The sequence below is a fragment of the Anticarsia gemmatalis genome, chromosome 22, assembly GCF_050436995.1.
Source record: "Anticarsia gemmatalis isolate Benzon Research Colony breed Stoneville strain chromosome 22, ilAntGemm2 primary, whole genome shotgun sequence".
Taxonomy (NCBI): Eukaryota; Metazoa; Arthropoda; class Insecta; order Lepidoptera; family Erebidae; genus Anticarsia; species Anticarsia gemmatalis.
In genome coordinates, this window is record NC_134766.1 from 3,732,505 (window position 1) to 3,748,916 (window position 16,412).

Genomic DNA, 16,412 nt, shown 5'->3' on the forward strand with positions numbered 1-16,412 from the left:
GGTACATTTAAAAATATGCTACTGTTTGTCTGAAAGATTAATGTCGCTTAAAACAGCTATGTTTTAAAAATAAATGGTTTCTTTTTTTAGTTCATTTTTAAGACTATAAATGGGTCTGACTATAGGCACAGATATTTATAGTTTATGGTAGTCATCAAACATTATGTATCTATAATAATGCTACATTATATTTTTATAATGTTACAGCAAAACGCGGCTTTGAGAGAAATATTTCTTTCAGTCGTAATTAATGAAGTAACAACGGCTACATGAGGAATTAATTACTTTTTTTTTTCAAGAAAAGAAAAAAAAACAATTGCCTGTAAAAAAATATTAGATATATTTGAAAGTGCTGAAACTTTTGAAAATGTCGGCATCCCTTGCAACCATTGTTCTCTTGTTTCTCTAAAAACATTATAACTACATAACTTTGCCAACGGCCTTCATAAAGAAGTAACAATGTTGATAATTATAACCTAAAATTCTTTCAAAACAGCGCACAGATGATAAAATATTTTGATAAAAAGCAATAATAAGCTCGTACGAATAATGTTTACGTTTTTCATTGTTTACGTGGAAACTAGTACAACTACGTTTATTTTTAACAAATGCCACGAAATACTCAACACATACATACTTACATACATTTTGTTATATTTACGTGTTTTTAAATGCCAAAGCAATTGTTTCAAGATGCGTTCCAAGTGGTTTTGTTTTTATTGTTGGTAACATTTAAAAAATCATGTTCGAATTACAATTTTTTTTTTAATTGCATTTGGATTATTGTCTTGCGATTAGGCTGATTGATGATCACAAAACTAGTTGAAGTAAGAAAAAAATAAGAACAGATTTATGCAATCGGTAATAGACAAGAATAATTTGGATAATTTCCCTAGTCTCTGCCTAAACCTTTACTCTTTAGCGTAATCAATATGGGAAGAAGACGTGATTTTAAGTATGTATTGTACGTAATTTGGATAATTTTGGCATGTTCTCCATAATTAAAAAATAGCCAACTGTTTACCACGGATTTTTTTTCCTTAGTCTATCTTTTAAAAACTTCAAGAACATCGCATTGAGTTCTAGTAACTACGTTCAGTGGTCTTTGCCTATCCAACTACTACTACAACATTTTACGTATACATGTATAAACTCTAGTTTAATGTGTTAATTGGTACCTTATTAGTAACCAACTAACAGCTAGAGAACTTAACAGGAGTTTCTTTGTGATCGCAACAAACTATGCATTGAAACCATTTAACACTAGCGGCCGCCTACGAATCGCTCTTGAGGACTTTATGTAATGTTTCTTTATAGAGCGATAGTATATAGGTAACCATTATATAGCCTAAATCATTTGTCATTAAATAGACTCTTCAACACTATAATATTTTAATTCGAACTAGTAGATATTCTAGATTAAAGTATAGATAGGAAAATTGTCCGGAGCCCCTGACATATTTCAAAAAAGACCGTACAATAATATCTTGTTTCTTGGCTTGTGCAATCCGACAAATAGTTGGGCCGGCGGGAATCATGCAATTTAATTTATAGTGAGCCGACGTCACTCCGAGACAAATAATGTTATAATTTGAGTGCATTTGAAAGACTAGACTATTTGCTTGCTGATAGATTTGTTTTGGCTGAACGGTAAGACTAATAGTAGATGAGACTGGTTGAAAAACATTTTGTAAAATCTGCAAATTGTGATTAGATTAATAGATCTTTTTGTCGCTGATGTCTGTGGAGTTCCTAGAAAAGTTTTTTTTTATCATATTTTTTTATCATAGAGTAATTAGCACATAGGTCCTTTTTGTAGATAAACGTAAATTTTTAATATCTTTCTCGATGAAAAAAGGTCATCATAGAAAGCATGATTTTTGTTGTATTTAAAATATGTTTGACTGTAACGTACTCTACTACAATATTTATAAGACATCATATAGGAAAGATTTACACTTCCGAAATAAAGTCCGAAATCACGGGAAACATTTCGCCTTAGATAAAGTCGCAGGCAATGCCTAGTACCTTTTTTTTTATCTCATACAACTACGAAACTCTTTATTAATTATTTTTAGAACCAATTTCTTCATCCCAATCTATCATTAAAAGCTATTTATCAATGACATAAATAGCGAATGTAATCTTGATATAGTTCTATAACAGTTATAAATCAAAAGTAAGTGAGTGTTGAGCGATAAGTTCATTATAGCTAGCGTGATGATACGATGTGTTGTGTGAGTGTCAGAGACGGCCGGTGCACTTTGATGTTGTGCCAGCTAACTGAACATGACACAGGAAGGAAACAGTAGGTTAAAAGAGGAGAGATTTTGTAGTTTTAGTAGTGATTGGAGATGGTAAAATGCTGCTGACAAAATATTTTTTTCTGGTCATAGTTAATCTAATATTAATCAAATACTGCTCATTGGATTGTAGAGTGTCAGTAATACATTTTGGGCTATTAATGTAGGTTGGTTATCCATGTTGCTCTACAATTTATGCGAAAATGTCATTAGGTAAACTCAATGAGCTAAAATATTTATATCCAGTACGACAAGACGGTAACCGGCCCCGTGTTGACTATAAAATTGATAAAATTACGCACAAGTTAGAGGCAAATATAGTTTTTAATAATCAATAATTATGTTTCTAATTATTATATTGACAAATAAATTGTGAAAATAACACAGCTTTGACAATGATAAACTAAAATCAGCGGTACTTAGTATAAGAGCAAAAAAAAGAACTATAAAGATGCACTTACTCCTAGGTCACTATTTGCAAATGCACGACTGAACGAATAAAGGGCGTGGTGTTAACTGATACTTCTGCAAGTTACCTGCACAGTCCTCTTATCGACAGTCGGCGATGACGCGGTTACAGCGCTAGGCTATAAATGTTCTAGTATTCTAGACCGCTACTAGAAAGCCTGTTGAAATACGTCTAGTTCAATGTTCAGGGTTCAGTCGTTTGTACATGAAACAATAGGTATGTAGTGTAGTGTCGTAGTGAGCCGTGAAACTGTTGGGAGATTTATTTTGATGTAGGTACTCGTTGTAGTATTACGATAACGTTCTCTGGTTTACTTCTATGAGAAGAAGGGGTGTATGTTTGTAGTATTATGATTAGTTATTGTATTGTGAGAGATGTTTGTAGAGGTCTCGGTAAAAGATAGAAGAGACCGTATAGTTTAGACATGTGTTACTTTACTTTAGCGCCACGCATAAGCGGACCCGGGATTGTTTCTTAAAAATACCCTGTGTCCTGTACAATATAAATGTTTACCATATTCAGTCGGTTCTTTGTACCAATTAGTTATCGCCATTTCCACTCCTGGACCTACAATCACTCTACAACCATTTTCATAGAAGAATAGTATTTGTCAATAAGTTTCAAAGACTTTGTCATCCACAGAAAAAATATAAATATACTTAGATGAAAGTTTCAAGTTGCTTTTATTCAAACACAAGGCTGGCCATTTACAATCTTAAATTTCAAAGTAATCATAGAGTCTTCAATTATTTTATTTGTCTATAATAAATAACTGCTTTGAGTTTATTGCTGGCTATCAACTGAGAGCCTGAATGTCTGGACGGTAGATGTCTCAAACTGAATTTAAATTAGCTAGATCTTATCTTAGAATACCAAAACATCTGTTCCAAAAAGGCTTTATTTAAGAAGATGAATAACTTTTTGTTATTAACACAGATTTGTGTTACAAAAGTAATTGTGAGACGTAAAGATTTTGATAGTTACTATGCTATTAAAAATGTCCTCTCCGAAAACTGGGAAAGCTTTTGTACATTTAGCTGAATGTGAAATACTAAAGAACGGAGTGCCAAGACGTTGGGAAGATATAATCAGAAATATTATGAACTTCTAATCAAGCAGATTAAACCAGAGGTAGTCATGTGCTGCTGTAGAGCCTTAAATGATAATGATGTTGATGTGTTACGCCCATAAAACTTAAAATGGTTTGGTCTGTCTCCTAACTCGGAAAACAAATTTAGAATTTATAATCCATCCCCTGTCCTATTATAGTCCAAAAACTTGCTTTGTGTGCAAGATTCGCGGATGGCGAAGGTAAGTCGGTGGCCTGTTTGATACAGCCACATAATTTTAGAACTACAAAAAAATATTCATTATAGTCTAGCTAGACAACTAGTCTTTTTAACTAAAGGCAGGCGAAAAATCATACTGAAAAATACTTAGTTGTTGAAATAGTATTTTTGCCTCGCGGCAGGCGGAAAACCTTTGTCAAAAATACGTTAATATTATGAAAAGTTCGACAGGTGGCGAATTATGTAATTAATGAAAGGAAACAAAGACGTCAGTGTAACGTGATCAAAGATTATAACTCAAAGGTTTTGCCGCCATTTTGTGTGAAACTTTCCAAAGAATGAACAAAGTTTAATTTGTTAACTGTTCAGGATTCTCTTGTTAATTCACAATGTGTATTGTAATATTGTAAATATTGTGCCTTGAGGTACAAGAGCCACGGTATTACCAATATTTGATATTTGATTGAAACACGTGATTCTAGTTTTCGTCTATTGCTTACAAAATTTGAAAATTATAGAAAAACCTTTTTGAAAGTTCGTCTGAAATATTTCTGTGCGTTTTCATATCTTCTCATCCAAAATCCTATTGTTAATGCCTATATTTTGAACGAATAGTTTATTACCGCCTTTACCGAGACTGGCTTTATGCACTTACATAATATATATGATATAAAACTGTCAATAATATGTAGGTATATACAGTCTACACCTTACCAAACGGTAAAAGTTCTTTTCAAATATAAATCTCTCTAAATACTAACGTTAGTTTAGTTACAACAAGCTTAGTTATATGTCAAATATAAGCGGCATATCAACCGCTAAACCTCATGTAGATTACATATGTACAATGAACATAGGCACATAGTAACAGAAGCACGGGGTGTATAAATCATATTTGTTTCAGTTTGCGCGCAGATTTCAAGGACCGACGCCCTTACGGGACCCGCCGCGATATTTGTTACTAGATATGACTTATTTATTCCATATTCCTATATTTGGGTACGTTTGTTACTGGGTTTTATTTTTGGGAAATAGAGACTTATTTATAAACTTAGTAACGTTGATAACTTTTTGAAACGTCTCTCGTAGAAATGTGCGTGGAAAAATGATTTTTGGACCTATTTGCTGCAGGTAGATTCATTGTTTGAAAAGTATTCATCAAAAGTAAATCGACTTAATAATATACATAGACTATACTCTTTAAAATATAGCTTGATTAGAATGGCAGATGTCAAACTGTTTTGACTAGGGTTGTACAAGTATTGATCAAAATCGATAGCGAAAAAATCGAATCTAAAATAATTATATTCGATTCAATTATTTTTGAACTAGCTGACCCGCGCAGCTTCGCTTGCGTCACATAAGAGAGAATGGGTAATATTTTTACCCGTTTTTGTAACATTTTTTACTGGTACTCTGCTCCTATTGGTCGTAGCGTGATGATATATAGCCTATAACCTTCCTCGATAATTGGGCTATCTAACACTGAAAGAATTTTTCAAATCGGACCCGTAGTTCCTGAGATTAGCGCGTTCAAACAAACAAACAAACAAACTCTTCAGCTTTATAATATTAGTATAGATTAGCTTTTTACGAATTGTTGGTGCGCATCCTAAATCAGTATCATTCTCATCGCTATCATCAGAATCGCTGGAACAATCTTGGAGATTAATTATTAATTCTTGGTCACAAATAGTATCAAAGTGTACTTCGCGATTAACGATTAATCAGTCGATTTACTCTTATCTATTGTGTCTCCTCACTAAAATTTTTGCAACATGACGTAGCCTTGTAGAGAGGTTGAAAATTATTAGGTTTATTTTTAAGACTAAAGAAAATAGTACAGATTTTTAGTTTAAAGGCTGATTGTACTGAATTATTCTGATTTCTTATTGAGGATCTGTATTTAAAAAATAGTTATAATGCTAGACAAGACAGATTTTTCGTGTTTCAATTTGTAATACTCGTGAGACGTCACTACAAAGTTGTGTCATCTGTTTTGCTTAGAACTGTCATTTTAATCAAGCTATATTTTAAAGAGTATAATTACAATTAAGTTTATATGATGATATAAAAACATATTTTTTTCAAGTTAACTGTGACTACTAAAGAAATTCTATAAAAAACTTGTAGTATTCTCGGAATAAATTTCAAATAGGCGAGACCAAAGGTTGGTAACAAATAAAATATTCTATCAGGTTGTCCAACCCGTTCAAATATCCACTACCAATAGACAATTTCATGTAGAAATTCAGTCCGAATAAACAATTCTCCTGCACAAACCAATTCCCTAGTGAAGAGGTCCACAGAGGGAGCCACTGGCTGCGATAGTCTGGACTCTGTATAGCTAATTTCCCTCGAGGTTATCGCCTCCAAGAACCAGCCTTCAGGCTCTAAAGCCAATCATTTAACTTATTAACGTCGTGTTATACGACAAATTGCATTTTTATTGCAAACAAGCTGTTTCAATATGGCCGCTTTTGTATCCGTAAATTGAAAGCTTGCCTTGGGTACAGAATAAAAGAATTTAATATACTCTTGATTTTTAAGTAAATTAGGACATGGTTTCTAGTCTAACCAGATATGGTGGTAATTGACGTTTTCACTATTAGTACAAAATTAAAATCCTACTATTTTATACGCGATATTATCTGGGGGTAGATATTTGTTGATAGTTGTCTCTTTTATGCAAAAAACTATAAAACAGATTTGATTAAAATAAAGTCCTTTATCCTTGCATTTTTCCTCGTGGGAGATAATATAAGCTAGTAGGTAGGACTTAACTTGACATTTGATAGTACTAAATGACGGCTAGATACCTATCCTTCTGTGTAGAGTCTAGCGCTTTCCAAGGAACGGGGAAATATGAATTTGTTACTGGCCATTATGGACTTCATTGTTTTAGTATCTATTCTTATCTTTGTACACGACTTCGAAATAGCTGCAAAAATATAATTGTTTATGAGATAATTAAATTGCTGCTGACAAATATCATTTCTATAAAAACTTAAATCATATAGGACATCATCAGTACCGTGTTTATCAACAGTAAATATGACAGATATCTTCTGCAGAATTTATTTGTGACGAAGGGACGCATTCATTAACGGCAAAAAGTGTCTTAGTATTATATCGATAGAGTACTTTGTAATAGTGTTCATAACTCACGGGCCTCTCAAACAATATCTACAAAAGTTTAAAAATCTAAGACATCAGTCCGACCGTTTCGAATCGCATTGTGATTCTGAATGCCAGTTGTATTGGTGTGCGTGCGTAGCGTCCGTGAACAGCGTGACCTAGTTACTGTATGACGCACGGCGTGACGTCACGCCTTGTCTTTACCCCCTACTATGTACCGGACAATTGTTCCGACGGTCGATACGTCCTTAATGATGGGGTTAATGGGGACCACGGCTTGGGACCTTTTTGGGGATGTTTGGGAAAATTGGAAAAATATTGGGTGAAACATTCTGCTTATGAGATTTTACGGGGTGTTCTTATGGGGTACAAATGTTGTGATTTTGTTTCTATATCTTTATCATCTTTGGTCTCTGCTTACCCTTGTGGGAGGAAGGCGTGGTTTTATGTATGTATCATCACACCTGTTTTGCCGGAAAGTGAAGGCAGATTTGGATAAAAAACACTCTAGTTTTGCTATTAATTAAGTCGGTTTCATGTCAAAAGGGGCACGTTCATTGCCATAGTTAAACCGGATATGTGAACACACTATATTCAAATTTGAAAAAATAAACATCAAAAATAAATTAGTTTTTTCTTCACAGTCCAAAGATCAATTTTCTTTAAGCAAATTGTTTCAAAATCTCGACTGTAATATGCAAGTGGTTTATCCCTTCTTAGGCTGTCATTTCGATAAGGTCTGTGGTCATGAGTGTCTCATAAAGGTCATGTGAAATATCTTCAAACAATACTCGTTGGCGTAAAGTGGGGATAAGATTAGATTTAAAGGGTAAGATGTAACGATGTCTTGTTAAAATAGATGACATTTTGAAACTAATTTCTTAATGTCAAACCACAACTAACCTTACTTGGGAAATGGTATATTTTCTCGTTATAAATCTAATGATTAATTGATACCTACTAATTGCAAAGGTCTAATTTTAATGCATTGGTATAATTTCTTTTTCAAAGCAATTATTTAATAAGGTTGCTTATCATTTTAAGACTTATTCTGAAAAATATCAGTATGAAAAATAATTACGAAAGCTTTTTTTAACTTATAACGGTCACACTTCTAGACAAAGGCCTCCTTCCGCAAGATAAAACACAATATTAAATTCGAAAACTATAACCTAACACCAATAAAGAACCTACGATTCTTATTCTATTAACATAATTTTCTACATCTACATTATATATTTTTAACATAAAACCTGTGCACAGGGTGTATGCAACGCGAGCACACGAGTTATAAGCGCATTACTGTGTGCAGCACAAAGCTGTCTAGAGCGTACAAAGCTCTAAGGAAATCCTGTACGTCTCATACTCTACAAAGGAACTATTCCTTTTTAGTTTTTTTCAACCTAACAATGGCTGCCGAGAATTGGAGGGCTTGAATATGGTAATGTAGATTTTAAAGACAAATGTTGCTTTGATTTTTGAATTTAAATAAACAATTAAATATGGTTTTTATATAGAGTACAGATCATTTAAAAATATGATTGCAAAAGAGCAGAAAGCTTAAAAATATGATGAAGAAATTAAAAATTGTGTTTATGGTCTCTTCTGAATGAAAACGAGAGGGTTAAAAAGTTTCTTTACGTAATTAAATAACCTTTAAAATTGTAATGACTTGTTGGGATATTCAATGGAAGGATGAAAAAGGCTAAAATAAAATTATTTTGTGTAATCTTAAAAAACAGTATTCTTCCGTTTTGCGGAAAATCTCAGGAAAAAGCTCTGTGTAAAAATATTTGGATGCATAAATAATATCACCACACCTTTTTCTTATGGAAAAATATACACAACGTAATTTATTCAGAGCATACTTCCTTTGACACTTTATTTCAGAATCTAAAGCAACTCTACAAAGGTAAAAGGGAGTAAAGCCGTAGCACAAACTATGTATGAGAGTGCCAATTAAACCTACATAAATGCAGAATGTGCGGAATGAAATCGCGACACATTGAAAGTGTCTATTAAATTATACAGTGGAACAAATATCTTGTATTGAATCATCTACGTTGTTGCTGGCACGCCGCCAGCACTCGCCGTACTGCCATTTTTTCCACTGCTTGTTTACACACGATAAGTATTCACCAACAGATGATCCACGCATCTAAATACCTATTTAATTTATACCTTTTTGATTTGTTTTAATTTTTCCGAAAATATTAATATTGTTGCCAGCGAAGAATATTTCAAACGTCGCAAAGTCTATGAAAATACTTCACTTTGAACTTCTCTATACATTATTTTGATCATATTTCAGTTCCTAATCCTCACGTGATACTTATTTTTCACATTAATAAAGATTTACAACATTGAACGTTCAACAATTTATAAATCTCGCATGCACTTAACAGCTATTTCCCTCGGCCGCCACTTTTCATACAAATAATTTCCCGCCAACACAAATGTCAAAAACTTTTTAATAGAAACGTGGCACGGCGCTAATTTGCAAACAGCCATTTATCTAGTGTTTGACGTTGATGTTACGCGTTCATCCTCCATAGTATTAATAAAAGAATTGAGTTAGAACGACCGCGGAAAATCCTTTAGACATCCAACATGTAAATTATCATATACGACAATATTGTTATTACTGTGTACTGTGATATTACATGTTACGAAAACATTTCAGTCCCTGCTTCAATATACGAACGACTTACCGGATTTCTTAGAAAACCAACATAATATGTTAGTAATTTGTGTATTTACTTTCCGTATCATAATATGATTATTGTATAGTATTTGCTGACGTAAATAGGAACCTTCATAATGCGAGTTACGAGGCTATGATACATAATATGTGATGTGATATGTTATTATCCCGTGAGGGAACAAAGCACGAGAGTGTAATAACAACAAGTATTTATTTGATCACTAATGGAGGTGAAGGTCGGACATCGCGGAAGAATGGCGCGCGTCGGACTAATGAATTCTAATGAACCAACGGAAGGATTATGATTCACTATATCATATTTGTAATTGATTCTAAAACTATTCTATACCGACACCTTAGCTTCTGTAATTAGCCTAAAAACAAAAAAAATAGGGGCCCGAAGCCAGTTGCGCTCATCGGTCGGTAAACGATCTGTGGGTTAAGCAACCTTTGCAGCTTTGGCGCGGTCATTCCATAGATGGGTGACCGCATATTGGTATTTGAACTGGGCGTCTCCGTGCTTCGGAGGGCACGTAAAAAGACAGTCCCGATTGTTGTGAATCAAGACAACAGTTGTTAAGCCGCGTCAAAGGCCTTTGAGCGGCTTGAACAACTTTGACAGTAGGTTGACCACTAACCATACGATTCGAATAAGAAGAAGACAAAAAAATTGTAACGAAGTAAATAAATAAGTGGAACCCCGAAAGAGTAAAAACGGAAAATTTACTACTATTTTAAAATGTATCACCAAACAACATAGAAATACAATGCCTATATTACAGAGTCCATAAATAGCTGAGAGATCGTTTTGTTTTGCACAATATTAATCAAAGTGGATGCATTTTGATTCGCAGCGATTATTACAATTGAGTGTCAATGACTCTCAATTTATTTTCATAACATGAAGTGCTTTTATAAATAAGAAACTAAATATAGGACATTGTTAACATTTGAAATATTAACTTGACCTTCTTCCTTTTACAACAAAAAAAATACAGTGCAGCTTAATTTTAAAAACTCATATTAATATTATAAATGCGAAAGTTTGTCACGCTTTCACGGCTAAACAGCAGTACCTACTGATGTTATGAAGATAATTGAAGACCTAGGATTAAACATAGAGCTAAGCAACGCTTTTTTTATCGACTCCTAATGTTGCTAAATAGCTGAATGAAATTTTTCGAGCAGAGCCGCACGGTAGTCTGCCTAGTAGGTACATTTTTTTTTGCTTGATACGTGAATGCATAGAGCTGAAACATTCATAGACTTCTTGTAGTGTAAGGTTTAAAGAATGAATGGGATTGTGGAAGTCCGACAGGCTCGCACCATGTAAAATACCGGTATCCAGCTGCATCCGGTGAGACTGGAAGCCGACTCCAACATAGTTGGAAGAAAGGAGCTGATGATGAAGATTTATAGTATGAACGATAAGGCCTAAAGAGTCTTAATATTTAAATTATGTAGATTTGTTAGTACTTAGGTAGTGTACGCACAAATTGTTAAACTATTTCATCAAGTGGAAACTAACAAACTTGTTGTAAACTGTCTAGAAGTTGTTCAAATGTTTAACGTACCTAATTGGTGTTTAATATAAGGGACAAGTAAGTGTGAGGATTTTAGTGGCTGTCGTAACTATGTCTTTACAAGCTAGTTTTATAAGTTCCTGAGCCTTTTCTTCCCTAATGAATTTTACCTTTATGCTAACATAGGGCAAACATGATCATAGAGAGTTAAGCTGCCAGTCACTTATAAAGAATATTGGATTATTTTTCGGAATAAAATTAGGTCCCGACTTCCATGGAAATTGCGTTAATCCGTAAGAACCACACCGAGAATATTTCTTATATTATTTTTTTAATTAATCTATTTTTACAAACGTTTAAAAATAGATTTTCTAACATTCATATTTTATAATTTAATTGTAATAAAAATACTTTATACCATAGAAATAAACGCTATTTCTTTCTTTGAAAACATTGCTAGAAAACCATTATACCTACATTTAAATAAAAGCTTTTTAAACATCATAATTGGCGGGAAGCATAACTTTTTAATAAAAACAGGACACAGGCAAACGTCATGTTACGTCACGGAGAATATTTTAACATTATAAATATTTATTTTTGTATCTGTACGCTAGCCGGCCTTCATAGAGCTCATAAAGTACTCGTCACACATTTCAATGGCGGCTATTGGTTAATTCTTAGAATAATAAATGGCATATTTATTATTACTTACCCGTTTAATGGTGATTTTGGCGCGCGTGTCTGATAATATTCCGTACTCAGAATATACTGTATGGAGTTTAAACCTGTACTCCGTAGAATAAAGAATTTCACACCTACTCCCTATAAAAATGGTTGATGGTTTAAAAAACACGGTAATAGTTTCACGAGAAGATCAACAATAGAAAAACATATTATACGTGGACCTTAAATAGAATTAGACCTATAAATGTAAAAGTTGAGGGTGGTATATAAAAAAATGTCGTGAAGTTGATGACAGAAATGAGTCGCATATTATCGCTGGCGACAATATGCATGATGTTTTTTTAGTTAAAGATAGTTGCATAATTAAAAATTACTATAAACACAAAGAGATTCCATATAAAAGTTGCATAATTGCACCAATGCTATAAACATAAAAAAATAATTATAATATAATATAAAAATTATGACCATGGGCTCTGTATGATAAGATGCCTGGATCAAAATGAAGAAAAATAAGTTTTCAGAGATCGTAAGCAAGTGGTGTTGGTTCTAACCTTGTAAATGGCGTGATTTTATATGTGTATGTTATCAAAAAAGAATAAAATGTTTGCTAAATTATATTTCTATTCGACAATGTTATTATGTGAAGCGCTTCAAACATTCGTCTGCGGGAGCGTAGTCCATAGAGTAACCGGAAGTTCCGACATGTTTCCCAAATTCCGGACATGGACCTCGGTATTTTGATATTATGTTGTAACTAAAATATCGCGGAGAGGAACACATTATCTACATTTTCCTCAATCAAAGAAGTATGTATGTATATTCAATTACAAAAGAAAAATATAAGTTGTGTTTTGGGAAAGTATCTATTATTGTTAGTGTCGTATTGTTAGTGTTAGTGTAGTATTGTTAGTGTGTTGAAATATATAATCCATAAATATAAAAGTTAATTTTATTATTTGGCCTTCTAATCCTTCGTCAAAGCTGTGGAGCAAATTTAGATAAAAACAATTGCCGGGAAAGGAATTACTCAACCTTTACAATAAAAAAACCGGCTTGTATACTTACTAATAAAACGTAACATTAAAATTTTGAATTACACAACTCATTCTGAATAATATTAACCGGATAGAAAACACATATTTTCAATATTTTCTTATTTAAAAATGCTTTACTTGTTAGTATGTTGGTATATATTCGCACAGATAATACACGTTTTATTGGTCACATTAATTGAACAGTGGCATCAAGTATAATATCTTAATAGAGCTTATGAGGCAGAATGTTAATTGATCGCCCTGAGAACTAGAACTGCATATACTGCATTTATTAATAGTGCAATGCGCTATATCACAGAAATGCATTGTATTTTTATACAATTTCTTGAAGAAGACTTTAAAAGACCAAATGAGAGAACCAAAAGCTTGTAAATAGATGTGGTTATGTGACTCTGCTAAATTCGTATTTCATATATAACTACTAATTGAGCTTTACACTGAAAATCATGGTTTTCTAGAAAATGCGTTATTTTAATTCTCAATCAGGCACTTCTTGAAACCCCACATAAATGAAGTCGTGTTTCAAATATTGTTCAAACTAATAGTTCTCCCGAAACCGATGAAGATCGTTTATGATATTCTTCTCAGTATTAAACAGTGAAATAGGTATATGAAGCCGGAACCCGTGGGATTTTCTTAAAAAACCTTGTTTAGTGGGCGTATACGTCACCAAACCTACGTGGGTAATCTCAAAGCGATACTTTCAATCGTAAGTGTCTGTGTTGATAGATCACTTAACTCATGTATCCAAAATAGTCAAATCCTTTGTAATTGTTCTGTATCTATTTTGAGAAAAATAAAGCGTTTTTAAGGCGTCTGTTCATACTTGTACTTTTTTAGGGCAAATCTTTAATCTGGTGACAAAGTAAAAAAATCTGTTTCTTCTAATTGAACGATGGTCTTGAATTGACTACATAATTAACGTTATAGGACACCAACGGGGGTCGTTTTAAACCAAATCTTTTGAAACAAAATCCTTTTTTAACGGTAGGTCGAAGATCGCGAATCCAAAATTTTTTTGCATGTACGACTTTCTCGTGGATGGTAATTTTATTACCTGAAACACTAGGGAGGGACTAGATACATAATATATACGCATACGTACATAGATAACATCTATTGGATCACAAGACTTGTAGGCTGTATTTCGTTCAAAATATTTTTTTTGAGTAATATGTTTATATAGCTTAGCTGTATGTATATTGTCGCAGTTAATATGTGTATTATGACGCGTTGAGTGTCACTACTGGCACAGCTCAATTGTGGCACATTGATGTGATGATCCTCGCGCAATGGTAATTGATGCAATCATGTGCCGGCTCCTCATTTATACACGCGGATCGATGGATACTGTCGACAGTACCTAGGTATAGTAGGTATGCTAGAAATAAACTTGCATTATTGTAACCTATGACTGTCCCACTGCTGGGCAAGGGTGTTTCGAGCGAGGGAGGGGTTAGGCCAACTTAGCATGCCCTCAAGAAATGCGTTAAACAATATATTATATAAATAGACAAATTATTGTTGGATTCGTTATAATTTAATATTAATATAACTATTTGACCCGTGTTCCTCTCGCAACAAATTAAAAAAATAACTCCTTCCTTTGGTAAATGCTTTTCACTTTATATCATTTCGATTTTATTTTTACATTATATCATTTCGATCAGTAACTAATTAAGTTTATTTCTTACTAATAGGTAGTATAGTTACTAATAGTTTCTTTCTTTGGTCTCTGCCTACCCGGGAAAAACGGTGTGATTTTACGTATGTAAGTATGTATGATAGTTTCGTATACTAAAGTCTCTATTAATGCAGACGTGATATAAACGTATATTTGCTAAAGCTTTTAAAAACTATTGTGATATACATTACTGCAGTGAAGTGCACTCTAACTCAACATCAAATACGCTTTATCATAAAAATAAGTATCAGTCAAGCGTTTTGTACTATTCAGTGATATTTTCCTGCTTTTTACAGGAAAATGAGAATCAAAATGTATCGTTATGTCACAAATTTATATTTAGCAAAGAGCTTATTGAGCTTTATATTATTAGTATCGGTATTTCTTACCTCTAAAAATAATATCGTAGATATTCATTTGCTAACCTATTGCTAACTCCGAAGTAATGTTAGGTAGGCCTTTGAGACGACTAAAGTACTCGCACCTTAATTAATAACAGCCGGAACTGACGTTTTACGTGATCTTCGAACGGAGAGGCCCAGATCTAATACTCCTATGCGGGCACCCATCGCGGAACGAACGCGCCAAGGGTTGCTTAATTCACAGACCGTTTAGCGACCATTGAGCACTACCGGCTTTGAGCACTTGACTAGTTATTTTTCTTAATAATAGATATCGTTTCGTTTTGAATTAAGAATTAAAAACCCTACTATTTATCTATTTTCATCATAAAAAGCTTGAATAAAATAGAACTAACATCGCAGAAAACATCAATCCTTTCTTAACAGTCATTCTTCTCAACAAATTAACGAGAAAGAAACCCAACCGTAGACATTAAGTAGAATAAGTAGGTAATCTTTAAGTCTTTGTTGAAACAAACTTATTGCGATTTTTATGGCTAAAGTAGCCGACTAACTTTCAGACATTTTTCTTTGTCACCTCACCGGGTTTCCTTCTAAATATAGAGTTATTAAATCAATGGATTTAATGTCCCGATATAGGAACTGCTTTGACACCTTGGATGATTGATGTTCCTGTTTTTGCGGTTGGCAACACTGGAGACGCGGGAATTAAATTACAAAATGGCTAATGATGTTTAAAATACGTTTTCGTAAACTTTTCATTTATATAATTTGCAAATATATTAAAACAAATTTGAACGCAAAATGGATCAAAACACAAGGAACTTTGAAAAACTTTTTTTAGCACCTTCCTCGTCGCATAATCAAATAAATGTTATGAATACTTTTAACATTTTGGCAGACATAATTTACGCACATGTGTGTTGTAATTTAATTTGTCGGATAGGTTATCCTACACTTATAATAAGCCGAAGAAACCGGCATTTAAAGTTATCAAACGACTTTAGTTCTAGTAACACGTAGTTCCATTTTTCAAGTCAAATATTAACTCCAATACAGAACAAAATATTTCATGACTACGCAGTTGTTTTAAAAAGACTGCTTAATTAAGATAAACTCCACGAACAATGGTCTTGAAGAATTGTGAGTGAAAGCAGAATACAAAGAAATAATTAAATTAAAAGCTTTTTAATTT

General features: G+C 33.2%; 1 protein-coding gene across 6 annotated transcripts in view; it reads right to left on the reverse strand.

Moving 5' to 3' along the window:
• The window catches only part of LOC142982604 (NACHT domain- and WD repeat-containing protein 1), a 51,178-nt gene that overhangs the window by 24,676 nt on the left and 10,090 nt on the right, over nucleotides 1–16,412 (reverse strand). The window lies entirely within an intron of this gene.